Here is a 26,899-nt window from a genome sequence, read left to right on the forward strand (position 1 = left end):
TCTCAGATTAATGGATTTTCTGATGTGAGATGCCAAATTTACGGGTAAGGGCGGTTTGGGGTTCGGGGGGAGGGCAGATGAAATGTTGTCTGGGAGCAACTGTTTGCAATCTCATCCTGTGCTGACCCCTGTCTGTCTCTAGTATAAGGATAAAATTTGGCTATTGTAACCAAACCCACTATGGGGTGTTACTGCGAGTATTGTGATACACCTTCCTTTGTTAGATCTCTGGTAGAGTGCTCTGTGTATCATGAGCTTAGAGGCAAGCAATTCAGGCATTCCAGGCACTAGGCTATGCGGGTTCAACAATTAAAACAAAGATTTGATAGATTTGTAAAAAAGTTAATAGGTGGGGATGTAAACAACGTGGACTGAGTTTTTTGTTTATTTTTAAATATTTCATAGCTTATGAATTCTGTGCAGATGTGATTACTTTCTCTGAAGTATATAAAGTGGAGATATTACAAACATTACCATAATAGTTACTTGGTTTAGGTGGAACCTTTTCTGATTTCTTCAATTTTAATAATATTTTTCTTACAGCCCTTTCCTGTGCACTGGCTTGTCAGGATTCAATTTTAAACAGAGAGATGTCGGTAAACATCAATTTCAGCTGACACTGAAATCGATGCAAAAAATATTCATTGGTAACAGTAAGTGGGAGTGCAGCCTCCCCCCCCTTGCACTTACTGGGACCAGGTATCACTGGCCCTGCGGTAAACCTCTGTAGCTTTGCTGCCATGGGGAGGAGGGAGTGGGTCCGTTGCAGAGAGGTGCAGAGGGCTCCCTGCACAGCTGGAGACACTCAGTGACATCCTTCTCCTTGCAGTCCTTGCTGTGGGTCTCTGCTCCACCAGGTCAGGACCGCAGCCTCCCCTGCACCTTGTGCCCTGGTGTCTTGAGGCCCTTGGCCATGCTGGAAGCCCTCTGATGCCCCACTGTCAGTGCTGAGAGCCTCCTGCAGCCCACTGTCAGCATTGCCCTACCCCCCATCCCTAATTTCCAGAAACTAAAAATAAAAATAGTTTAAAAATAGGGGGAAAATATATAAAATAAAAATTGATCTTTATATATATATTTTTATAATTTTAATAATTAAGTTCTGCCAAGCCTACTTTATATAGTAGGATATTTGCTAGAACTTAAAACTCCTACAACCAAAATGATATATACAGTAAAAATGTTTTTGAAGTGTGGTTTCAATTTTAGTTTAGTAACAATACAAGATAAAATAGTTTCTGAGAAGATTAGTAATAGTGTTTAAAAACTAACAAGGCAGTGTTAAATTTGTGCATCTGCATTTTGTTGTCCATGGAATTACTTCCAAATCACTTTTGACCTTTACTTTGATAAATGCTGCTAGAAATATCTCTTGACTACAAAGATAGTTGGACAATGACCTCAGTTAGTAAGGCTCCAACATTACCAGCTGAGTCATATTACTTGGCAGAGTTACTTTTAGAGGTGGTAACTAGTGATTGACATCAGGTATTCTATTAGACATGAGAACTTTTTGGATTTTTTCAATAAGAATATCTTTAAAGGATCTTTGCATCTCCACTTCATTAGAAAACAGATGGAACAATATTTTGTAAGCATTCTGGGGATTACTGCACATTGACTTAGCGGTGGCTAAAAAAATTCTTACCAGACTTTAAAGGGACCACATCTCAATTTCATACTTTCTCTCTTTAGTGGTGAAAGAAGTGTGTGTGGCGGGGGGGGGGGGAGAACAGAACTGGAGACAATGTAGCAATGAGAGGGGGAAGAGAGACTTTTCTGTTAAAAATATTTTTTCTTGCTTCTTTCATTCCTGCACAAATACTGTTTTGCCATATTTTCTCCTTTTTGCTTTCTGTTCCTGTTTCTTTGCTTAGGTTTTATTGTTTGTTTGTTCTTCTTTTGCTTCCTTTCCCATTAATCCCTCTTTTTCCTGGGTTATTCTTTTGTGGACACCTGGGAACATTGTGGAAATACTTCAAAAGCAGTTACTCATGGTCATTGCTATTTAGCTGTACATAAATTAGGGAAAGAAATTGAGAATCCTAAAAGTGACATAGGTTTCCTTCAGCATGTCACATCTGACAAGTTCAAGGTCCCCCTTTTTACCATAAGGCCATATATTTCACTTAGACAGTCCAGCATCTAGTTCAACAATTTGTGATTGAAGTAAAGCATATATTTTAGAAAGAAATTCAATATTGATTTAAAGACCCAAGTGGCGATGGAAAATTAAATACGTCCTCCAATAAGCTGTTTCAATGTTTAGCTGCCCTCACTTCTTATTTCCAGCTTAAACCTCAATAATCTAAACAGATTGAGTTCCTTTAGTCTCGTATTTTAAGGCTTGTTTTCCAGATCATTAACATTACTGTAGCTCTTTTCTGATTCCTCTCCAATTTTTCATCATTCTTATTTAAATGTGGATGCCAGAAACAGACATGCTAATTAGGTAGTGGTCTCACTAGTGAATATGAGCAGAGATATAATATCACCTGTGGGTATTACCAAAGGGTGTTAGCCTTTTTCCCAACAGCATTCCACTGCGAGCTCTTGTTCAGTTGGCTATTTAAGATGATCCCTCAGTCCTCTCCAGAACTGCTGATTTCCTGGATACTGCTGATTTCCTTGAGGCTTCTTGCAGGCACCCAGGAGTATGAGGCACCTCACTATCCCCTGCCCTTAGCATAAAGAAGTTTGTCTGTGCTTGCTGGGGTCAGCTTCCTGACAGTACCAGCCACAGTCAACACAAGCACTCCCCTTTTAGCCCATGCAGGCTCTGCTGTCCATCATGCAGGCTAGTGATAGGCAAACTCCAACCCCCAAGTCCTCCAAGCATCCCCCTTTGGGTTCCTTCCCCCACTGTTCACCTCTTCCTGTTAATTTCTTCTCTTGAAGACCCAATGGTCTCTTTATTAGCATTTGACTCCTGCAAATAGAATCGCACTGTAAGACACAAAGTATACAATAGTCAACTAATGAGAAGTATCTCTTACCTCCTGTCTGGTGGAACTTTCCCAGATGGGAAGAAAAAAGCTTGTGTCTCTCACCAGCAGAAGTTGGTCCAATAAAATATATTGCATCACCCATCTTGTCTCTCTAACTTGTCTTTAGGCATGTTACCTGTGGATGACCTGCCTTTAACTACAAGGACTTAAGAATAATAGTTTCCAATATATATCTCTCCTCATGCACCACTGTGCCTGAAGCCAGTTGGCATCAAGAGGTCCTTGGATCATGGATCAGAGTGGTTGTGTGTTAGCTATGAGCCAAGATTTAAAAAAATAACTAATGGTCTTGGGTCTCTAAATTTTTGGGTATCTAATTTGAAACACTTAAAGGGGCCCAACTCTCAGAGGGCAGATGCTCTGTACTTTCTGAAAATTGTTTTAGGGTGGGACACAAAATCATGAATCACTTCTGAAAATCTTGGAATAGTCACACTTTGATGTTCTGTGCATGCATACATTATTTCATAAGGTATGTTGTTAGTAGTTTAAGGTCATGTTCAAAAGCCTTTCTGTTGAATTCTATGTGTTTTGGATCAGGCACTAAGTCCTTAGACCCAGTGGTGAGCTGGAGCTGGTTCCTACTGGTTTGCAAGAACCGGTTGTTAAATTTTAGAAGCTGGTGTAGAACCAGCTGTTAAAGGGGCGGGTGGGTGGACAAACTCTGGCCTGCGGGACCGTCCTGTCTGGCCCGCCTGAGCTCCCAGCTGGGGAGGCTCCCCCAGCCCCTCCCCCCCTCCCCCCCACCCCGCAGATCCGCAGCCTGCCGGGCCGCTGGCACCAGCTCTCTGGGCAGCTCGGCAGCTCCTGCTGCTTTGAGCAGCATGGTAAGGGGGCGGGAGCTGAGAGCTCCAGCGGCTGCACGGCATCCATGCACGCTGCCCTGAGCAGCGTGGAGGGGGGCACGAGCACCAGCGTGCCGCGTGGCGTCCATACATGCTGCCCTGAGCAGCATGGTAAGGGGGCGAAGGAGGGGTTGGCTAAGGGGCAGGGAGCGTTTGGAGGGGGCGGAGGTTCTGGGGGCACAGTCAGGGGAAGGAGGGGGGGTTGAGTAGTGTGGGAGTTCCAGAGGTCTGTTGGGGTGGTGGTGGATGGGGTTGGGGCAGTCAGAACAGGGAGCGGGGCAAGTTGGGTAGGGGGTGGAGTCCTGGGGGGGCAGTTAGGGTGAGGGGTCTCAGGAGGGAGTGGTCAGGGGACAAGGAGTGGGGTGAGAGATTGAGTTGTGGGTTCTGAGGGGGGCAGTCAGGGGCAGGACATGGGTGGGGGTTGGATGGGGAACCAGACCTGGTGGGGAACTGGTTGTTGAGATTTTGGCAGCTCATCACTGCTTAGACCTGTTTAAAGATTTATTAAGGACCTCAGGCCTGGTCTACACTTGGACTTTAAGTCGAATTTAGCAGCGTTATTTCGAACTAACCGCTCAACCGTCCACACCAGGAAGCCATTTAATTCGAACTAGAGGGCTCTTTAGTTCGAATTTGGTACTCCACCCCGACAGGTGGAGTAACGCTAAATTCGACATGGCTAGCTCGAATTAGGCTTGGTGTGGATGCTAATCGAACTTAGTAGCTCCGGGAGCTATCCCACACTGCACCACTCTGTTGATGCTCTGGACAGCAGTCCGAGCTTGGATTCTCTGGCCAGCCACACAGGAAATGACCCGGGAAAATTTGAATTCCTTTTCCTGTCTGGGCACTTTGAATCTGACGTCCTGGTTGGACATCGGGGCGAGCTCCGCAGCACCTGCAACGATGCAGAGCTCTCCAGCAGAGGGGTCCGGGCAATCCCAGAATAGAAAGAGGTCCCCAGCATGGACTGACCGGGAAGTCATGGATCTGATCGCTGTGTGGGGCGAGGAGTCTGTGCTCTCGGAGCTGCGCTCCAGCAAGCGGAATGCAAAGACCTTCGAGAAGGTCTCGAAAGCCATGAAGGACAAAGGATACAGCCGGGATGCGATGCAGTGCCGCGTGAAAGTCAAGGACCTAAGACAAGGGTATCAAAAAGTCAGAGCGGCAAACGGACGCTCCGGAGCCAAGCCCCAGACATGCCGCTTCTACGAGGCACTGCATGCCATTCTAGGTGGGTCTGCCACCACTGCCCCACCAGTGACGGTGGACTCCGAGGACGGAATAGTGTACCGGGACAGTTCCTCCTCGATGTTCGCTGATGGGGAAGATGAGGAATGGTCTTTGGAGGACGGCACAGGCGACAGCGAACCCACTCCCGCTTTCCCTGACAGCCAGGATCTCTTCATCACCCTCACAGAGATCCCCTACCAACCGTCCCCGCCCATTAACCCGGACTCAGAATCAGGGGAAGGATCAGGCGGTAAGTGCTATAAACATGGAAACATTTATTTTTTAAAAAACAGGTATAGAAAAAATAAATACTATATAAAATTTTTCAATGTAAAACTATATAAAAAGTAGGTCCACACATATAGGGATTGAACAATAATCCTCTTGGGACAGTTCAACAAAGCTCTCAAAGAGGTGCTCGAAAAGCCTCCGCAGGAGGTTCCTGGGGAGAGGTGCCTTATTGGGTGCTCCGTGGAAGCACACACTTCCGCGCCAGGCCATCCTAATGTAAAGGGGAATCATCACCTCCACAAGCATGGCAGCATATGGTCCTGGTCTGTGCAGGGCTTCTCTTAGCATCCGCTCTCTCTGACTCCGAGTGACACGCCTCAGGGTAATGTCGTTCTGGAAGTGCTGCATCTAATTAGGGCAATTAGTGTACTGTTACTATTGTGAATGGTAGACTTTTACTTTGCATAAGAATGACCCTCGCTTAACAGCCACGTGTTTGAGGCCACAGAGGAAAAGCATACAGTGATCTTTCCCGTGCACTGCCGGGAGGGGCTGGAAAAGGCTCAGACTTTATGCTTTCCAGATTGCCTTTAGCGGGAGGGCACAGCTATCCATTAACTGTTAAGCAGACTCTACTGTAAGGCTTACCAGGACTGGCTGCTAGACGGATTCAGCTGTCCCTCCCGCTTACGCCTCCTGTGCAAGACCGCAACCACTGAAAGCGTATTCCGAAATCTCGAACTTGTCCTGAGATCTCGTGAGACTAGGTGCCCTGTATGGTCTTGTTCACAGAAACTGACTAGACTGTGTTCACTGTTCGCAAACATGTATCTGTTCAAGGAAATCACTTACTTTTTCCCATCACACAGCTTCGGCTCTTTCCCGACTGCCCGTCATCCACCTCGCAGAGGCTGGCTAACATTAGGCGGCGAAAGAAAAAGACTAGGGACGAGATGTTCGCGGAACTGATGGCCTGCTCCACAGCCGAGGCGGCAGAGCAGAGACAGTGGAGGGAGACCCTATGTCAGCAGCATCGCACACACATCGAACGGGAGGATAGGTGGCGGCAGGAAGACCAGCAGGCGACTCAAACGCTGCTTGGGCTAATGAGGGAGCAAACGGACACGCTCCGGCGCCTTGTAGATGTTCTGCAGGACCGCAGGCAGGAGGAGAGAGCCCCCCTGCACTGTATCTGCAACCGCCCTCCAACGCCAAGAAGTCCTGTCCCCCCCTCACCCAAAATTACAAGAAGGAGGGGCAGTAGGGGCTGTGAGAACTGTCACTGCACCACAGCAGAGCGCTAATGTACCAGACACCTCTCACGCTATAAATTTGTAGAAGCGCTTCCCTTACAGGATCACCCAGTCCCAAATCCAAGTTTCATCCCCCCACTGTGTAGTAGATTATTAAAAGCGGTTTGCTGTTATTCACTGTTTCCTTCACGTTTTTCGTGTAAGATGACTTTGTGTGTAGGGGGGGGTGGAGGGGATTTTTAATTGCACTGGATAGCCTACATTACCAGGGTACAGACTTGGGGGCAGGGTCAACTGCAGGGCACACACAGACTGCAGTCACTAGGGTCAGTCTGTGCGGTGTATGCTGCCCCGAGTCATTCGGTGATGTGTACGCTTGTCCAGGGTCCTAGCGTCTGCCATCCCCGAATGTTAAGGCAGGCTGCCCTTACCATGCACTTCCACCGTAGCCACGAGCCTCTCCGCTGCCCTGAGCCCCAACAAGAGCCCTCATCCACGGACAGATACTCACCCTTCCCCCACACCCTTCACCCCTTCCTACGCCCAAACCCACAGCCCACAGCCGTCATCCAAACCCCTATCCAAAGACGGCACCCCTCGCCCCTTCCTGCAAACCCACCCCTTCATGCACAACCACCTGCAACCATCCCCCACCCCAGAGACCTATGTAGGAGCAGGAGGCTGTCATTCCTCTATTGTACAAGCGGTCTGTTCATCAGTGCACACCGTACCCAGCACAGTATGCGTCCATGTTTCAACCCCTGAACAGAAATGCAAAGTAAAAGACAGATTTATTAACAATTACTGTTCCATTTAATTTGTTTTAAAACGTGTTTTGGAAGTGGGGGAAACTTGGAGAACGGGGTATGTAACTGCAGATCTCACTCAACACATAGAGACATAGGCCCAGGATCAGCTTCTCTTAAAATCAAGTGGAGAGTCATAGGTTACCCTGCTCTGCGAGAAAACTAGCTTTCAAAGCCTCCCGGATGCACAGCGCTTCCCGCTGGGATATTCTTTCGGCACGGGTGTCTGGCTGAGCGTAAACAGCAGCCAGGCGATTTGCCTCAACCTCCCATCTGGCCAAAAAGGTCTCGCCCTTGCTCTCACAGAGATTGTGGAGCACACAGCAAGCAGCAATAACTACGGGGATATTCTTTTCGCTGATGTCCGAGCGAGTCAGTAAGCTCCGCCATCTCCCCTTGAGACGTCCGAAAGCACACTCCACGACCATTCTGCACTTGCTCAGGCAGTAGTTGAAGAGTTCCTTCTCACTGTCCAAGGCGCCTGTATAGGGCTTCATGAGCCAGGGCATTAGCGGGTAGGCTGGGTCCCCGAGGATCACTGTAGGCATCTGCACATCCCCAACCGTTATTTTGTGGTCCGGGAAGAAAGTACCTGCCTGGAGGCGTTTGAAGAGACCAGAGTTCCTGAACACACGCGCGTCATGAACCTTGCCCGCCCACCCGACGAAGATGTTGGTAAAACGTCCCCTATGGTCCACCAGTGCTTGCAGCACCTTTGAAAAGTAGCCCTTTCGGTTAATGTACTCGCTGGCCTGGTGGGCTGGTGCCAGGATAGGGATGTGAGTCCCATCTATAGCCCCACCGCAGTTTGGGAATCCCATCGCGGCGAAGCCATCTATGACGACCTGGACGTTTCCGAGAGTCACTACCTTTGAGACAAGTTGCTCAACGATTGCGTGGGCTACTTGAATCACAGCAACCCCCACGGTAGATTTGCCCACGCCAAAGTGGTTCGCTACTGACCGGTAGCTGTCTGGCGTGGCAAGTTTCCAGAGGGCTATGGCCACTCGCTTCTGCACACTCAGGGCTGCTCGCATCCGTGTGTCCTGGCACTTCAGGGCAGGGGACAGCAAGTCACACAGTTCAAGGAAAGTGCCCTTACGCATCCTGAAGTTTCGCAGCCACTCTGTTTCATCCCAGACCTGCAGCACTATGCGGTCCCACCAGTCCGTGCTTGTTTCCCGGGCCCAGAATCGCCGTTCCACACCATGAACTTGACCCATTGCCACCATGATCTCCACGGCGCGGCGTACCCTGCTTTGTGAGAGGCCTGCGCCACTCTCCTCACCGCGCTGCCGGAGCCTCCTCGCCCGATTTCTCAGCATCTGACTGTGGAAGAGGTGGACGATAAGGTGCGAGGAGTTGACAACGGCCATAAGTGCAGCGATGATCACAGCGGGCTCCATGCTCGCAGTGCTGTGGCGTCCGCGCTGTAACCGACCAGAGAAGGGCGCGATCAGATTTCCCGCCGGTGCTTTCAGGGAGGGAGGGCGTGATTGACGGTTCAATGACGACAGTATCCCAAAACCGCCCTCGACACATTTTTTCCCCCAGCAGGCATTGCGAGCTCTACCCAGCATTCCAATGGGCAGCGGGGACTGCGGGAACTGTGGGATAGCTTCCCACAGTGCACCGCTTCAAAAGTCGACGCCGGCCCCGTTAATGTGGACTCAGAAGTTCGAATTAGTGTATTTAGTGTGGATACACAAATTCGACTTAAGTAGATTCGAAATAGTCTTGTAGTGTAGACAAGGCCTCAGATGACTTAAATGCATATGTCACCATAGGGCACGTTAATGGCTGCTTTTAGTACTTCTGTTTTTATTTCCTTAAGAAAAGGGATTAAGGGAAATTAAATGTGTTTGGTAATGCAACATTAGTTGCACAGTCCATTTTAATAACAGGAAATGTAAAAGCTAAGATGCTAAATACAGAGCTGGTGCTGTGTGGATCATCATTTCGCCCTTCCCCCAATTGTACCTATTACTGAAAAGTGGCATAGCAATGGGGGCCACCGTACAATTAAGTAGGGCCCTCCACCCCATCTCAGAGAGGCAGGGGCAGCAGCATGAAGGCCCTCCGTGTCCCTCCTAAGAGAGGCAGCAATAGGAGGCTGCCCCAGTGCTTATGCTCCAGCTATTTGTATGGGTCGATGGTTGGGCCAGGCTTGCTGTGCTCTTTTCCTGCCACACAGTGTTTTTGGATGGTGTTGATAAGCACCCCCATCCCCTCCATGCAGAGAGGCCTTAGCATTAACACCCTGTACAAATGAATGGGATAGGTCCTTGGTAGATTAAAAATAGTTTAAATTGGGTTATTTTTAAAAAGAAAAAACATTAAATTTAGAAATTGTGACAACCTATATTAAGGCCTAAATTACTGTAATACACTAAAATCATTTAAATAAAAAAAATCAAGAGGTACATTTTTGCGTCTAAATTTTTAAAGAAAGTCCAATTACTGAACTGGTGGAAGTTACTGTCTAAGAACCTGGAACCAGAATTTGTTTAAATGAGAAACCAGCTTTTGACAGCAGTAGCCTCTTCTGCAGGTGCAGTGAAATATCTTCATTTCAGTGTATTCAGCTAGTTCAGTTCAATGACTAGTTCACTGAAGCTGAGAAAGTGATTTGAAGTTAAAGAAGCAGGAAAACTTGTTTTCCTTTTCCAGTGTATGAACTCAAATAGGTGTGAGGATGAGAACTAGTAGATTTCAAATCTTGAAAGGATGTTGTGACCAAAGACGACTGATTTAAGTAAAAAAGTAACACAAAATAATAAAGAGATTAGAGGATGGAAAATACTATTTCTTTATTAGAATTTTTAGTTAGGGCTTGTCCACTTGAAGAAAAATAGGCTAAGTCTAACTTTCACAAGTCAACATAGCTACATTGGTCAGGGTGTGAAAAAAAAACATGCCCCTGGCTGACACAGTTATGCTGACCTAACCTCACTGCAGGTGCATCTATGTCTGCTTCTGTTAACGTAGTTAACTTTGGCCATATCTACAGTACAAATTGTGGTTGATGCAAGTTAAGTTGGCATGCAGCCACCTATGATTGTACATTGTTTGGATGCATGCATACTTGGTTGCTTGCATTGGCACTGAACATAGCCACCAGGAGCACGTGTGTCCATGTAAAGTGTGGTGCACCCCATGTTGGTACCCTACCACTCTGACAATTGGGAAATTTTTGCAATGTGTTGAGGGATAGAAATGACTTGCCCAGGGAGCTCTTGGAGCTAGGGGGTCAAGTTCCCAGGATGCAACTTTTTACATTCCATAATGCCATCCATATTCCATAATTTCTATGTCTTTTTAAAAAAGAGTCCCACAACCTGTGTGGCAGTTTTCAGTGTCTGCCACCTATAACAGAAGAGCGGAGCCTGCAGAACTCTATGCTATTTTAATGAACTTTGCAAATACAGGGGACAGAAGTCTCTTGTATATGCAGACCTGCAGGAACTACCACAACAACAGAGGACATGGCAATTTCTACAAGGAAAGTTTGCTGATGAGCATAGTGAAAAATAATTCAAGGCAAAGCAGAATTCTTGGTGTTGCCTCTATAGGTGGTGTTGCCTTTCCAGTCCTGCTGTACCATCTGCTGCTGTCATGGGTGCTCCTAGCCGGCCTCGGTGAGGTTGGTCGGGGGCACCTGGACAAAAATGGGAATGACTCCCCAGGTCATTCTCTTCAAGTTTTCCAGGAGCACCCATGGGATGACGATGATGGATACCAGTCATACTGTACCGTCTGCCGTCCGCAAGGCAAGGCAAGGCAAGGCAAGGGGATGCTGCTGTGTAGCGCTGCAGCACCGCATCTGCCAGCAGCATCCAGTAGACATTGAAAAAAGGCGAGAAATGATTTTTTCCCCTTTGCTTTCACGGCGGGGGGGGGAGGGGGCTGCCGATATATACCCTGAACCACCCGCGACAATGTTTTTGACTCTTCAGGCTTTGGGAGCTCAGCCCAGAATTCAAATGGTTTTCGGAGAGTGCGGGAACAGTGGGATAGCTACAGTTGTCAGTTGCCCCTCCCTTGGCTTTCTGGTACACTTGTCTCAGCTCCTTAAGTTTCACACAGCACTGTGTTGAGTCCCTGTTGTGGCCTCTGTCCATCATGGCCTTGGAGATTTTTTCAAATGTTTTGGGATTTCGTCTTTTGGAACGGAGTTCTGATAGAACAGATTCATCTCCCCATACAGAGATCAGATTCAGTATCTCCTGTATGGGCCATGCTGGAGCTCTTTTTTGATTCTGGGACTGCATGGTCACCTGTGCTAATCAGCGCTCCACGCTGGGCAAACAGGAAATAAAATTCAAAAGTTCGGGGGGCTTTTCTTGTCTACCTGGCCAGTGCATCCAAGTTCAGATTGCTGTCCAGAGCGGTCACAATGGTGCACTGTGGGATAGCTCCCGGAGGCCAATAGCATCAAATTGCGGCCACAGTAACCCACTTCGAAATGGCAATGCTGATTTCAGCGCTACTCCCCTCGTCGAGGAAGAGTACATAAATCAATTTTAAAAGCCCTTTATATCTAAATAAAGGGCTTTGTTGTGTAGACGGGTGCAAGGTTAATTAGATTTAACACTGCTAAATTTGAGATAAACTCATAGTGTGGACCAGGCCCCAGACTGAAGCCCTAGGTATGTATTCAGGGTGGCCAATTGGTCCCACCGCCCATGTCATCACAACCACACTGCTGTTTTTAATGCACTAGCTTGAGCAGAGCTAGTGTGGGGTTGTCTACCTGAGCTGGAAATTGCACATCCAGCTCCAAGGTAGATATATTCTGGGTGACTCTTATTAGGTTAACATCCTCCAGTGTAAGAACTAGCTGCAGAGAGGTGCACATGCAATTATTCAAGTACTAACCTGGCTTCTGAAAGCCTTAACCACCATCCAGCCCATTCAGCCCCCCAAACCCTCAGCCCATGCAAACACTCTGCTGCCAACCTTCAGCCAGGCAGCACACCAGCAGGATAAAAAACAGAACAAGGTTCCTGTGCAAAGGGGTAGTAATATAGAAAATGTCTTACCACCTCTAAGATCTTCTTCGACTCGGGAAGAGGCTATTGGAATGGTATTCCAAAACTGAAGAAAAAAAACAATGTTTGATCATTGTTGCCATAGAGACTGGAATTGCTACAATAACTACTTGTTCTGTTTCTCAATCCCCCACCCCCTTACATCTGACACCTTCTGGCCCCCTAAGGACAGCACTGTTGTCTATAGAACCCCTAGCAAATATCTGGGGCAGGAAAAGGTAGATCAAAGATGAAATGTTTGGGGGCCTCTTGTCAGCATCACAAAAGAGAGATTAGAAGACTGGGGAATGGAGGGAAGTTCTTAAGGGGAGAGAGAGAGAGAATGACAGAGAAATGACAAGGGACACCATCATGGAAAAAAGAGAGTCATGCAGAAACAGTTGAAGCTGATACAAAACAGACTGTCTTGATGGGAGAACATTTTGGTGCAATTTTCTGGCCCAGCATTACAATTGCTAACCAGCCATGTCCTGCAGTCCATGGAGAACAATGTATACTGGAACAGCATTACCCACCCCAAAGCTCAAGCCACAGATACTACCCACCATTACCCACCCCTCACCAGAGGTCTCCTCCTGCACACCTACTATAACAACTTATGGCTTCTTCCCATGCCGTTTTAGACCCCAAGACAATCCTGCACATACACATGCTTGTGCCCAGTACAGAAAAAACATGCACTCAGCATTTTTTTGTTATGTGGTTGTGACAGTATGATGGGCAACAACAGCTGAGCCAGCATGCTGATCACCACAACTCTAATCAATTACTCTGGAGCAGACCTCATCAAGAAGTGCTGTGCCTAACTGATGGGCTAAGGAGAACTAAAAGGCTAATTAGGCCAATAGGCAGATGATACAAAAGGCACAGGAAGGGAGTGGGAAAGGAGGAGGCAGAGAGAGGGAGTGTGAGTGAGTAAGTAAGTGATTGATTGCTCACTCTTTCCTACTTGCCACAGGAGTAGCCTAGGACCGTAGGGGTGAGGCTGTATGGAGTATAAGGGTGATGGAAACGAATTTTGTAAATAAACTGCACAGGGCATTTTGCCAACAGAAAGGTCTCTGAGCTGTTTGTTGGCTTGTGCCTTGCACAGTGGTACACATCTTTTATCTTCGGTTTGCACCAATGTTTGTTATGGTTTATTACAATAGATAAAACCTTGCACATTTTTTTCACTACGTGTTTTATTATCTGCATTTGATATTCCATAAAGATCATTTCTGACAGAAGCTCACCAGTTTCCGAAAATACCACACTGACATTCCCCAGGGTACAGTCTGGATTGCTAAACAGCTGTGTCCCCTCCATACTCCACCTTGGGGTGCCTTTTACTCTACTTTGCTGTGAAAACCACCACTCCTGGCCAGTTCTCACACAGCCTCTAGCATGCAAAATCTCTCCCAGCTGTATTACATGAAAACTGTGGCTAGCAACTCATGAATTATATGCAGGGTGACGCCAGCATATTCCCAGTCCCAGACCTTCCCCCAGCACCCACTGGACAATGAAAGCTCACATAAAGGCCATAATTTCCTCAACAAAAAATGATATGCACCAACTCTGTTATCTGAAGTGGAGGTTCCCAAACACACTGGTTTAGATAAAACAAGTTTAACTACAGAAAGATAGATCTTAAGTTATTACAAGTACTAAGGCATAAAACTTGGAATTACAAAGAAAATAAAAAGATAAAATGCAGGCTAAATGCTTAACTTAACAAGCTAAATGAACTTAAAAGCAAAAGGTTTCTTTCACTTAAGGCATACAGCAGCCTGTGCAGGCTGAAAAGCCTCCCAGCAAGGACCCCTCCCCCAGTTCAGTGGTGCTTCCCTTGTCTTTCAAGTGTCGTTGACCTTGTGAATAGAGATGAGGGTAGAGAGTTAATTTGTGTTGTGTACATCCTTCATTTTTATACCATTCTCCCCTCTTTGAGGATTATCTCCAGCAGGGGTTCAGGCAACAGCCAGTCTGCATGGGAACCCCCAGTTGTTCTATTGTCAATATGTAAAGTTCTTGCCTACAACCTTCTTCCTCCCTAAGAATGGCTGTTTAAATAGGTGATTGTCCAGTTGATTATGCTGATACCTGTCTGGGGTGCTAGTGTGTCTTTTGTCTCTGAAAAATTGATTTGGGTCTGCCTGTAACATGTTCCAACAGTGCTATACAGTAGAATCTTATAACTTTACATACACATATTTTACCAAGACAATAATATTCAGCAGATTGTTTTCAAATGATACCTCAAAGCATTTGTACAAAATTTATTATAGACTTGTAAAAGTGGTGAACATAGTGGAATAGATTGTCAGAACCACATATCCCATAAACCTAATAAAATGCCCTCTCCATAAATCTTTGCACCAAATGTTAAAAAAGCAAAATAGGCAAAAAATACACTTTATTTCACTAAATCTGCACACACAGAACAATAAACAACCACAATGCATAATACGTTTACATTGCAACATTTCAGTTCCTAGCTTCCAAATAGGAGCACAGGACATACTGTGGCCCAGATGAATTGCTGCAGTTTGCAGAGGAAGCCTCTCTGGCTGTTCATAGTGTTCTAAAAGTCTTTGCACTTCTGCCTTTCAGCCATTGGTGAGGCACTCTTCCTGGCTCTCCACAGATGTTGTGCAAAATACAGCAAGCAGTTATCACGCAGGACAGATATTGTTAAGCAGCCCTCAGCCCCTCATGAGACAATGCCATCACCTTTTCAGCCTTCCAAAATGCCCACACCACTGTCATTGTGCATCCATTCAGGATGTAGTTGAACAGGCCCTTTCTCCTATCCAAGTGTCCACTAAAAGCCTTCATAAGCCAGGGTATTTGGGGTTTTCAGAATGATGGGAAATCACACCACCATTAATATCCATAGTAGTCCTAGGAGTAACTTTTCCAGTTTTCATCTAAGGATCCTAGTGTCATGGACCTTTCCAGACCACCCCACGTTAATATTGGTGAACCTTTCATGGTGATCAACCAGACCTTGGAGAGGCATCCCTTTCTATTTCTGAACTCTGAGGTCTGGTCGGGGGTGCAGCATTTGGGGCCCATCAGTGGCCCCTATACAACTCTGAAATCCCAGCTGTGGAAATCCAACAATAATCTCCTGTGTGTTTCCAAGCTTTGACCTGTGTCATTAGCATCTTCTTTATAGAAGTGCACACCTTCATGACAACAGCCCCAACTGTTGATCTACCAAACTGATTGGCTACTGACTGATAGTACTGTAATCAGGTGTGGCAAGCTTTAAGATGGCGATAGCACTCTCATGTTGGTTGATACTGCTGCACCTCTGAGTGAGCTCCATGCAGAACTCTAGTAAAGTGCTCTAGACCTGAAATCCTGCCTCCATTCCTGGTCATTCCAGGACCACACTGCTGTCCTTTCCTACCAGTCAGTGATGGTTTCCCAAGCCCATTGAGTGAAGGTGCTCCAGAAAAATTTATTCATACTTTGCTGCTCAGTTTTTCTCCTTCTCCTCCTCTTGAAATCAGCTCAGCAGCATAATAGCTGGTTTCCAAAGCCTGAGACACCTGAATTTGGTTGCCATTCACATGAAAACTAATAGGATCTCCATGGTATACTGGCACTTCCAAGCTGGAATAAAAGGTACAAGTTGAAAATTCTGAATAAAGCAAGGGAAATTGTCTTGTTCCTGGAGCAGGAAGTTTTGTTGATTTATTGCTTATACTGTTTCTTTTCAATATTTTCACTGTATTCTGAGTGCTTTTCAAGCCCTCATTAAGGATAATCTGTATTGTGAGGCGCCTACAACATGAGACATTTAATGCAGCAGTTCCCAAACTTTATCGATTCACATACCACCTTCTTAAAATAAATTTAATACAAAGTTTGAAATACCATATGCAAATATCTCCTTTTTATGCATATTTTAAGCCTTCATAGGCTCAACATCACTATTTCTGGGCTTCACAGTAAATTAAATTTCTAAAGAAATCTAAAATGTTTAATTGTAACATCATTTTTAATAATCTCAGATGTTTAGACAGTGAATCCATAAGGAAAGACAATGAAGCAGCCATTACTACAACTTATGGCTTTTTTGTTACTCAATTTGCAAGAAGCAGTTGAATACATTGCACACGATGTCTGTCCTGATCCATTTAGGTGATTATGATTGAGCTACACCTCACGGCTGATGGATTCTTTAATGTGACTTAAGTTTGAAATTCCTGCTCAGTGTTATCTGGATTGTTGTTCAACATGAGCTGAAGTCATGGCTGGAGCTGGCAGGGGCTTCACCTGGAAACTAAGCAGTCTCACCTCCAGAAATCTCTTGTTCATCGGCAGCTCAATCTGGCCTCCTCCTCCAAGGCAGGGTCCTTGGATGCCTGCAATGCTAGGCAAGCTTCACAAGGGCTGTGGGGCAGAAGATCAAATTGCAGTCAGCCAACTGCTCTGATGTTGAAAAGCCTTGTGACTCTCTTTAGTCCTGTAGCCAGGCTTTCTGTTGTCAACTCTCATGATTTTATTGTATCACAATTTTTGGTGTGTGTTTCTTAAAGATCCTGGAATCAAGAGAGTGCCTGAGAATCTCAGCTTTCATTTAAAAAAATATTTCTAGCCCTCACAGTTGCAGAGAAGAGCTTGTAAACTTCATGCTCGGATCTAGAAACAGTGCAAAAAATCACAGCATTTCAAGGGATACCAAAAGCTTCATGGTGCTCTTGAAAGAATCCAACTTTGTCTCATATCTAGGGATTTATTGGAAGTCCTTCTAAAATGGGTTGTGATTGGATCTCATTCCTAGCTTCCTCCAGGTCCAAGTTTCAATGTTAGGGGCTTTGTAGCTTATGCCTTTCATGTCTACCCTTTTTGGTAGTGCTCATACTTCCCAATCCCTTAAAGCTGTATGTCTCTTGGATCCTTAATGGCAGTTAGTTTTTTTTTCCCAAATGAGGTGATTCTCAGGCCTGCAGCAGAGTTTTCTGGGCCCTAAATTATGTGTTTCGCTTGAACCAAATCTAGTAGGAGAATTAGTTGTCCACTTTAGATGTGATTGTAATATTCAAATTTCCTGGAGCTCCAAGCTTTCCACTGGCAGAAAGTGTAAGAGGCATCATATCAATTTTCTCAAAGAAAATCATTTTTTTTCAGCAAAATTGGAATTTTCTCATGGAAAATGGTGGTGTTGCAAAACAGGCGGTTTTCCCAAGAGATTACTTTATCACTGCGTATAAGTACTTTCACATGAATGTGGGGGATTTTCAACCTTGCTGATAAAGGCAAAACCCAGATTTAATGGCTGGAAGTTGAAATTAGACCAATTCAATCTTGAAATAAGCAGTGAGAATAATTAAATGTTGGAATACCTTACCAGGGTCTGTGGTAGCTTTGCATCTCTTGGTGTCTTTAAAATGAGATTAGATATCAAATTCTGTAGCATGTGTGTGTGTAGGGGTTCAGGTTGGATGGTTGCAGTGGTCCCTCCTGGCTTTAAAATATGTGAATCAATGAATTCCCTGTTATCCTCTTCTTTATGGGCCATGATTTTGTATCACTGAAGTTTCTTAATCAAAATGCTGTGTGGTATCAGGTCAAATAACTTGCAGAAGGCCAAGTATAATACATCAGCACTATTACTTTTATCAATCCAATTTGTAATCTCATCAAAAAGTGTTATCAAATGTATAGATTCATAGATTCTAAGGCCAGAAGAGACCATTGTGGTCATCTAGTCTGTTTGTTTAAACCTTGAAGAATAGGAAGTTTTCCTGTTATCACTTTTCTAGAGGAAAGGAAGAACCAGAAACTTTGATTATTTCAAGTTTGAAAGTTTTAACTCTGCCTTGAATACCTTGATACCTGTGGTTAAAGGCCCATTTGCCCATATATCTGGACTGGGTCCAGGATCTGTTACAGTAACATAGCCTTGCACAACAGATCCCCTGGAGTGTATCTTAGCAAGTTCAGAGCCAAGTGCCTAAGAACCCTCTCCCCAATTATCCAACAGAATCGTTTCAAAAGAAGTCATTTCCAAGCTCAAATGTTGGCTGAATTTCTGACTTCTACTGGAGAGCCGATGTGATCTCTTTTACTTTCCAGCCCAAGTATAGAAAACAAGAAATTATTTTTACTCAGGCAATGTTTGAAAGTGACTAATTGGTGTAAGGAGGGAAATCAGCACATCCTAACTACTTATGGGAAACTTTTCATGTCCCATGAGCCATGATGGCAGGGAGTTCACAAGATTTGGAATAAGAAGCCTAATAGACAAGAGACCCAATTAGAAAAATCTATAGATAATGTTAAGCATTTCTTTTCTGGCTTTCAGCAAAAGCATTGCCCTAGTGGTACTAGAAAAAACTGTATGAGTCAATAACTTTAAAAGGAGACACTAAGGTAAAATTATCTTCCCTATATGTTCAGATGTCGAATGCCCAAATTAAATATCTATGAAAAGACCCAATTCTTTTTGAGTGATGGTCCCTATTGTATTCTGCTGAGGGGTGTGTGCATGTGCCTGGAGCCGGAGCTTTTTAAAGTAGTATTGCTTAGCGGTCCACACATATGCCCTTGTATTGCCTTGTGTTTCCCCTGAGGCAATAAAAGGCGGGTCAGGTCGACCAAATCTCCAGCTCCTTCTCACCTCTGCATGGTCTGAGTTGGGGCTTCTGCTGGCCTCTTGTTCTTAGTGACACATTTTTCTAAAAAACAAAAACAAACAAACAAACAAAAAAAACACCACTAAAAAAGTTCTTATTTTCATTCATAGTTAGGATTTTTTGTTGTACTTTAATTCCTAACAACTTTAGAATTAAGGACTGCTTTGGTGGTTTTCCCCACCAAATGATCCTTCCTCCCTCCCCCACTCAGCTCCTGGGTCTGGATATTTGATTATGCCAAAGATGCCAGGATTCAAAGACTGTGCTTCCTGTCTTTGCTCATTTTCCATCAGTGACTAACAACAACATTTTTTGTATTGTTTGGGGGAAGCCCACATCACCTCCAGGTGTAGTAGCTGCCTCTCCTCTCCTTCCCTGCCTGTACACAGGAAGACCGAGTTCTCTGCCTCAAGAAGCATCTCATAGAGGTGGCCGAAGAACACCTCCATACATCATCCTGAGCAATCTGAGAACACTCTCCCTACTGCAGAGCCTCCATCTGGATCTGCTGGTACCAGTGCTAAAGACCCCATGTCAAGGCCTACTCATGGGCCACAGAAGCATGTGCATATGCATGACAGAAAGTCTTCCTCTAAAGAGAAGAAGGATGCTCTACCATCCATGAGTTCAGGCCACGGAGGAGCTATGAGCTCCAAGACGCACAAGAGTGATAAGAGGCTACACCGCTTGCTGGATCCGTGTACCCTTCCTGCTTCAGCTCCACCAACATCCTGTGAATCATCCAGAGACAGGTGCCTTTACCAGTTCCGGTCCCATCAATAGACCAGATACTATTAACTCTGGGGAAACTCAGAAGCACTCCTGGCCCTCATGAACTGTTCACCCTGGAAGGAGCAAGGTCTCCATATGTTCCAGTGCATCGGCCTCTGCAGAGGGCTCCATCTCCTGTGTTACATCTACCTTCTGCTGGACATACCTCTCTAATTCATCCCATTCCAATGGTTCCTTCAACACTGCTATTCACACAGGACTCCAACTCCTCTGAATCTGAGGACCCAGATGTTCAGCACAGTCTGCTTCTGTTCCAGAAACATGACTACCAAAGTGTTTTGACAGCTTTGTGGCAGTTTCCTCCTTTGTTGTACCCAAGAAGCTGGTATCCGGCTCCTGGGGCACAAGTACAACAGCAGCAGGATCAACCGGGTTGGCCATATTGGAGCTCATGGCCCCAATATTCTCCTTTAGACAGTCTCGTTCAGCTCGGGAGAACTGCCCTGTTTTACTGCTCCACCCTTCATCTGGTAGACATTTGGAAATGGGATTAGATGATGCACCGATCAGCCTGGCTGCAATGGTACCAATGCATCCGGAGAGTTTCCCTTTGTTGTCTCCAGATGCAGTTGTCATTGACACCATTCTTCCTGCTAGACTATTGTCATCAGTTTCAGGAACTGGGGGGAGGAATAGCTCAGTGGTTTGAGCATTGGCCTGCTTAAACCCAGGGTTGTGAGTTCAATCCTTGAGGGGGCCACTTAGGGATCTGAGGCAAAAATTGGTCCTGCTAGTGAAGGCAGCAGGCTGGACTCAATGACCTTTCAAGGTCCCTTCCAGTTCTAGGAGATTGGTATATCTCCAATTATTACCTTTTATTACCTTTAACTGCTACAGACAATAGTCAGCGCTCTTGAGATCCCACTGGAAGAGGTGCAGGACAGTCAGCACTAGTTTCTAGACATTGTGCATGTATTGACTCCAGCAATGGTGGCCTTACTAATGAATGATGCCATTCTTCAACTGGCATGCACCATGTGGCATACCCTGGCCTCATGTGCACCGACCCTGAAAGGGACCAAGAAAAGATACTACATCCCCACCAAAGGGTCAGAATTCTTATTTTCACACCCTCCACCTAACTCCTTGATGATAAAGGCTTTGTCAGAGCAGACCAAACAATACTCACGCTCCACCCCAGCAGCCAGGGAGGGTAAGAGACTGGAACTCATGGATTGAAAGGACTTCCCCTTGGCTGGACTGCAGTTTTGGATCTCTAACTATTTAGCACTGATGGCCAAGTGGGACTTTATAAACTATGGCTGGATGAAGGAATTTGCAAATAAGCTACCTCAGCAGGATCATACTTGATTCAAAGCTATTTTACAGAAAGGCAGATTGAACCAGGTCCATCCTTCAGGTTGCAGTTGATTCAACTGACACATCCTTTCATGAATTGGCAACTGGAATTGTTGTGAGGAGGGAATCTTGGTTCACTGCTCAGGTTTTTCTAGAGAGGTGCAAAACAAAATTGAGGACCTTCCCTTCAACAAATCATATCTCTTCAATGAGAAAACTAATGATTCCTTGTACTCACTAAAAGGCTCTAGAGCTACCTTACGCTCTTGGGCATATATACACTCGTGTCAAAGAGAAAATGTTATCGGCCACCCCCAGTCCAATGCTATAAAACTCCACACTTCTACCACCAATGGGCCTGTAAACCTCCTCAGAAGCACCCTAAGGTACACAGAGCCCAGCCATCTGTTCTGGCAAAGCAGACTTCTGCACAGCACTCAGTCATCACAAAAGCAGTATTTTTGAGTGCGCCTAGGAGAGCCATCAACCACTCCATACACCAATGCTCCTACCCTACACCCCTTTCCGGGGTTCTCAAACTTTTCTACCAGCTTGGAGAGCTATAACAATGGACAACTGGGTCTTGGATGTCATTCAATGTGGCTACACCATAGAGTTTATGACGAGGCCTCCTCCACATCTCCTGCCCCAAGACCCCCCCCTTCCCCCGAGATCCCTCTCATGACAGTATTCTTACCCTAGAGGTGGACTCCTTCTTCCGGAGAGGAGCAGTGGAACCAGTTCCTGCAGTATTTTGGGGCACAGGGTTCTATTCCAACTATTTTTTGGAATGATGGAGACCAATCTTGGCTCTCTGACAGCTCAACTGCTTGATTTGCAAGCCGAAATTCCATATGGTCATGCTTGGGGCCTCTCACTGGAAAAAGGCATGTGATTTATGGCTCTCGATATGCAAGATGCCTATTTCCATATCGACATACATCCAGCCCACACAAGGTTCCTGAGGTTCAAAGTGGGGCATCGACACTTCCAATACAGGGTTCTCATATTCAGACTTACCACCACCCTGTGAGTTTTTACAAAGGTTTTCTCAGTGGTAGCAGCTCACCTATAACATCAGGGAATCCTTGTCTTCCCATACTTGAACGACTGGCTGCTGGCAATGTGGTCCAAAGAGGAAGCTTGAGCTTCTTCTTCTCCTCTCCCCCCAGGAGTGAGCATCAATGTCAAAAAATCAACTTTGCATCCTACTTGATCCCTGGAATTCATAGGAGCTTGCATCGATGCCACCTCCGCATGAACTCATCTTCTATAGGACAGATTCCAGACCCTACTGGACCAAAGAGCCCTGATAACCTTCAACCCTTCAGTCTCATTCAGGAATTGCCCCTTCATCCTAGTGCACATGGCGGCGTGCTCATAAGTCACACCCTTCTCCCACCTGCATCTTCGCTATCTTTGCAGCTATGACTGCAAGGTGTCTATTCTCCTATGCATCAGTCCATGGACACCATACTCAGTGCTCCAGCAGAGGTAATCTTTTCTCTTTGGTGGTGGACAAACCCACTACAAGTCTGGTGACCGTGGTACATGTAGGTACAAGGGACATAGGGAAGGGTAGGAGAGATGTCCTGAAGGCCAAATTTAGGCTGCTAGGAAAGAGACTGAAATCCAAGACCTTTATGGTGGCATTCTCCGGAATGCTTTCAGTGCCACACGCAGGGCCAGGTAGGCAGGCAGAGCTTCCGAGTCTCAATGTGTGGATGAGACAATGGTGTAGGGAGGAGGGGTTTAGATTTATTAGGAACTGGGGAAACTTTTGGGATAGGGGGAGCCTATACAGGAAGGATGGGCTCCATCTAAACCAAAGTGGATCCCGACTGTTGGCACTTAACATTAAAAAGGTTGCAGAGCAGTTTTTAAACTAAGAGATGGGGGAAAGCAGATTGCTGCAGAGGAGCACGTGGATCGGAGAGTCTATTGATAGAGATTCTCTAGGTTTTAGTCAGGAGGACAGGATAGAAAAGGATAAAGTATGGGCCAGATCAGACTAGAAACATTCACATAAAGAATCTAATACATCAGAAAAGGGCAGACAAAGAGTGAAAAGTTTTTAAAGTGCTTGTACACAAATGCTAGAAGTCTAAATAATAAGATGAGTGAACTAGAGTGCCTCATATTCAAGGAGGATATTGATATAAGAGGCAGCACATAAACCTGGTGGAGTAAGGACAATCAATGGGACACAATCATTCCAGGGTACAATATATATAGGAAGAACAGAACAGGTTGTGCAGGGGTGGGAGAGAAGTGAGTGGCACTATATGTGAAAGAAAATGTAGAATCAAATGAAGTAAAAATCTTAAATGAATCCACATGTTCCATAGAATCTCTATGGATAGTAATTCCATGCTCTAATTAGAATACAACAGTAGGGATTTATTATCAACCACCTGACCAGGACACTGATAGTGACTATGAAATGCTATCAAAATAAAGAACTCAGTAATAGTGGGGGATTTCAATTATCCCCATATTGACTGGGTACATGTCACCTCAGGATGAAATGCAGAGACAAAATTTCTTGATACCTTAAATGACTGCTTCTTGGAGCAGCTGGTACAGGAACCCACAAGGGGAGAGGCAATTCTCAATTTAGTCCTGAGTGGAGCACAGGATCTGGTCCAAGAGGTAACTATAACAGGACTGCTTGAAAATAACCATAATATAACAACGTTTAACATTCCTGTGGTGGGGAGAACTCCTCAGCAGCCCAATACTGTGGCATTTAATTTCAGAAAGGGGAACACTGTAAAAATGAGGAGATTAGTTAAGCAGAAATTAAAAGGTACAGTGACTAGGGTGAAAAGCTGCATGGACACTTTTCAAAGTCACCATAATAGAGGCCTGTGATAAGTTGGGACTCACCACCGCAGTGCCTCCTCCTGGTTGTCACCTGGAATTAGCTCAGTCCTTGGTGGGGTACCCGCTGCTGGTGGTATCCCACCCGTTGTCTCACCCTTGGTTGGTGTCTGAGCCCACGTCGCTCCCCAGCTCACGGCATCCTCTTCCGGACCACTGCCCTCCAGCAGTGCCCCTCAGTCCATCCATACCCCCTTCGGGGGGGGGGGGGGGAAAGGGTTGATCAGCAGTCTCTCTGCGCCCCAGCCACCATGTCCAATCACACACCCCAAAGTCTAATCCCTCCTGTCAGGGATCTGGTGTAGTCTAAGATGGCCGCTCCCCATGGCCGATGGCTGGGTGTACTGCAAGGGGGGGAAGAGGTGGGGACCCAGGCCCGCGCTCTACTCTAGGTCCTGGTCCAGGGAACCTCTGGCAGCAGCCTCACTGTCCTCCTTCTCTCCCTTCGTCTGTCCAGTTCCCTGGGCTGCTTCTCCTATGGACCCTTGCACCTGCTAGGCCCTTCCTTTCAGGGCCTGCAGCCTGGCAGGGTATGGGTTAGAGCTCCATTCTGCGCCCTGAGCCTGGCCAACACTGCGCTGTCCACAGAACTAGTCTCCCAGCTCTGGAGACAGACTGACTGCTCCCTTCCTGGGCAGCCTTTATATAGGGCCAAGCTGAGCCCTGATTGTCTGTCTCCAATCTTGGTTCTGATTGGCTCCCAATAAGCCCTTTTCTTATTGGCTGTCGGTCTGCGAAGGTCTACTGGCCGGCCGCAGCCCACACTCTCAGGGAGTGGGGTAGCCGCCCCACTACAAGGCCTGACTTAAATGTATACCCCAAATTAAAAAACACAGTAGAAGAACTAAAAAAGAGCCACCGTGACTTGACTTAACCATGTAAAAGAAGCAGTGAGAGATAAAAAGACATCTTTTAAAAAGTGTAAGTCAAATCCTATTGAGGTAAATAGAAAGGAGTATTAACACTGCCAAATTAAGTGTAAAATGTAATAAGAAAAGCCAAAAAGGAGTTTGAAGAACAGCTAGCCAAAACCTCAAAAGGTAGTAACAAAATGTTTTTTAAATACGTCAGCAGCAGGAAGCCTGCTAAACAACCAGTGGGGCCCCTGGACGATCGAGATAAAAAAGGAGAACTTAAAGATGATAAAGTAATTGCGGCAAAACTAAATGAATTCTTGGCTTGAGTCTTCACGGCTGAGGATGTTAGGGAGATTCCCAAACCTGAGCCATCCTTTGTAGGTGACAAATCTGAAGAATTGTCACAGTTTGAAGTGTCATTAGAGGAGGTTTTGGAATTAATTGATAAACTTAACAGTAACAAGTCACCGGGACCAGATGGCATTCACCCAAGCGTTCTGAAAGAACTCAAATATGAAATTGCAGAACTATTAACTATGGTTTGTAACCTGTCCTTTAAATCAGCTTTTGTACCAAGTTACTGGAAGATAGCTAATGTAATGCCAATATTTAAAAAGGGCTCTAGAGGTGATCCTGGCAATTACAGACCGGTAAGTCTAACATCAGTACTAGGAAAATTAGTTGAAACAATAGTAAAGAATAAAATTGTCAGACACATAGAAGAACATAAATTGTTGGGCAAAAGTCAACATGGTTTCTGTAAAGGGATATCATGTCTTACTAATCTATTAGAGTTCTTTGAAGGGGTCAACAAACATATAGACAAGGGGGATCCAGTGGACATAGTGTACTTAGATTTCCAGAAAGCCTTAGACAATTTCCCTCACCAAAGGCTCTTACATAAATTAAGTTGTCACGGGATAAGAGGGAAGATCCTTTCATGGATTGAGAACTGATTAAAAGACAGAGAACAAAGGGTAGGAATAAATAGTAAATTTTCAGAACGGAGAGGGGTAACTAGTGGTGTTCCCTAAGGGTCAGTCCTAGGACCAGTCCTATTCAACTTATTCATAAATGATCTGGAGAAAGGGGTAAACAGTGAAGTGGCAAAGTTTGCAAATGATACTAAACTGTTCAAGATAGTTAAGACCAAAACAGACTGTGAAGAATTTCATAAAGATCTCACAAAACTAAGTGAGCAACAAAATGGCAAATTAAATTTCATGTGGATAAATGAAAATTAATGCACATTGGAAAAAATAACACCAACAATACATACAACATGATGGGGGCTAAATTAGCTACAACTAATCAGGAAAGAGATCTTGGAGTCATCTCTGAAGACATCCACGTAGTGTGCTGCAGCAGTCAAAAAAAGCAAACAGGATGTTAGGAATCGTTAAAAAAGGGATAGAGAATAAGACAGAGAATATTTTATTGCCCTTCTATAAATCCATGGTACGCCCACATCTTGAATACTGCGTATAGATGTGGTCTCCTCATCTCACAAAAGATATACTGGCACTAGAAAAGGTTCAGAGAAGGGCAACTAAAATGATTAGGGGTTTGTAATGGGTCCCATATGAGGAGAGATTAAAGAGGCTAGGACTTTTCATCTTGGAAAAGAGGAGACTAAGGGGGGATATGATAGAGGTATACAAAATCATGAGTGGTGTGGAGAAAGTGAATAAGGAAAAGTTATTTACTTGTTCCCATAATATAAGAACTAGGGGACACCAAATGAAATTAATAGGCAGCAGGTTTAAAACAAATAAAAGGAAGTTTTTCTTCACACAGTGCACAGTCAACCTGTGGAACTCCTTGCTGGAGGAAGTTGTGAAGGCTAGGCCTATAACAGGGTTTAAAAGAAAACTAGATATATTCATGGAGGTTAAGTCCATTAATGGCTATTAGCCAGGATGGGTAAGGAATGGTATCCCTAGTCTCTGTTTGTCAGTGGGTGGAGATGGATGGCAGGAGAGAGATCACTTGGTCATTTCCTGTTA

At 45.4% G+C, this 26,899-nt stretch overlaps 1 protein-coding gene and 1 long non-coding RNA gene across 5 annotated transcripts in view; one reads left to right on the forward strand and one right to left on the reverse strand.

Annotated features, from left to right (window-relative positions):
- The window catches only part of SLC12A7 (solute carrier family 12 member 7), a 327,938-nt gene that overhangs the window by 41,651 nt on the left and 259,388 nt on the right, over positions 1–26,899 (forward strand). The gene's annotated exons all lie outside the window — the stretch shown is intronic.
- On the reverse strand, positions 1,725–19,097 carry LOC120398015. Its single transcript, XR_005594134.1, has 3 exons — positions 19,047–19,097; positions 12,419–12,473; positions 1,725–2,929 (listed from the first exon to the last, which is right to left on the reverse strand). It is a non-coding gene; the product is annotated as an uncharacterized LOC120398015 (long non-coding RNA).

This window comes from Mauremys reevesii, linkage group 2 (assembly GCF_016161935.1).
Source record: "Mauremys reevesii isolate NIE-2019 linkage group 2, ASM1616193v1, whole genome shotgun sequence".
NCBI classification, from domain to species: domain Eukaryota; kingdom Metazoa; phylum Chordata; order Testudines; family Geoemydidae; genus Mauremys; species Mauremys reevesii.